The sequence below is a fragment of the Octopus sinensis genome, linkage group LG6, assembly GCF_006345805.1.
Source record: "Octopus sinensis linkage group LG6, ASM634580v1, whole genome shotgun sequence".
NCBI classification, from domain to species: Eukaryota; Metazoa; Mollusca; class Cephalopoda; order Octopoda; family Octopodidae; genus Octopus; species Octopus sinensis.
In genome coordinates, this window is record NC_043002.1 from 10,825,618 (window position 1) to 10,826,825 (window position 1,208).

A 1,208-nucleotide genomic window follows, 5' to 3' on the forward strand; every position below is an offset into this window, starting at 1 on the left:
GTAAATATGTATGTGTATGCATATGTATGTGTGTGCATCTTTATGTACGTATCCTACATATTTATGTGCATGCATATCCGTGTTTGTGTATTTTCTATGTATGTGTGTGAACATGTGTTTCTATACGTATGCACCTCTATCTCCTTGTGTGTGCATGTCTGTATGTGTGTGTGCGTGCTATGCAACTATGAACCATGTTTGTATGTATGGATGTGCATCTTTATATGTGTGGATCCGTGTCTCTATATGTGTCTGTTCTTATAGCCTATGTACCTATCCGTATATATCACAACAAACATATTTTCCTTCTACTACATTGCACACATGCTGCGCTTTGTAGCAAAGAGAAATGTGTTAAACACGCAAACATACCTTCAGATACCGTTAAATACGAAAACACTTCTAAAGTCAGCAATTCTTGCAATTCGTATAATGTTAACTTAACGTAAATAGACATGCATATAAACAGCTTGACGTATTTGCACATGTAATTTGAGAGAGCATTTGCACCAGTGGTACAATAAGAAATGTCCATCAACTATTTAGTAAGCAATCCTCTATGACACATTGTAATCATTACAAGTGTTACTCGTCATATGTGGAGGCGCAATGGCCCAGTGGTTAGGGCAGCGGACTCGCGGTCGTAGGATCGCGGTTTCGATTACCAGACCTGGCGTTGTGAGTGTTTATTGAGCGAAAACACCTAAAGCTCCACGAGGCTCCGGCAGGGATGGTGGTGATCCCTGCTGTACTCTTTCACCACAACTTTCTCTCACTCTTACTTCCTGTTTCTGTTGTACCTGTATTTCAAAGGGCCGGCCTTGTTACTATCTGTGTCACGCTGAATATCCCCGAGAATTACGTTAAGGGTACACGTGTCTGTGAAGTGCTCAGCCACTTACACGTTAATTTCACGAGCAGGCTGTTCCGTTGATCGGATCAACCGGAACCCTCGTCGTCGTGACCGACGGAGTGCTTCACTTCGTCAACTCTTGCGTTGCTATCTGCTGTTCATATATTTTGAAAGTTGTGACTTTCCCGCAAAGATGAAAATGATCAGAAGAAATATAGCATATACAAGGGGATATTTAACCTTGAGTTTTTAAATTTTCTGACCCTCATCCAACATTTGGTATAAACATCAAATTCTTAGTTGATTCGAACAGTTCCTTTGGAAGCCCTTACCTCGAATTTTTATCTTTATATTT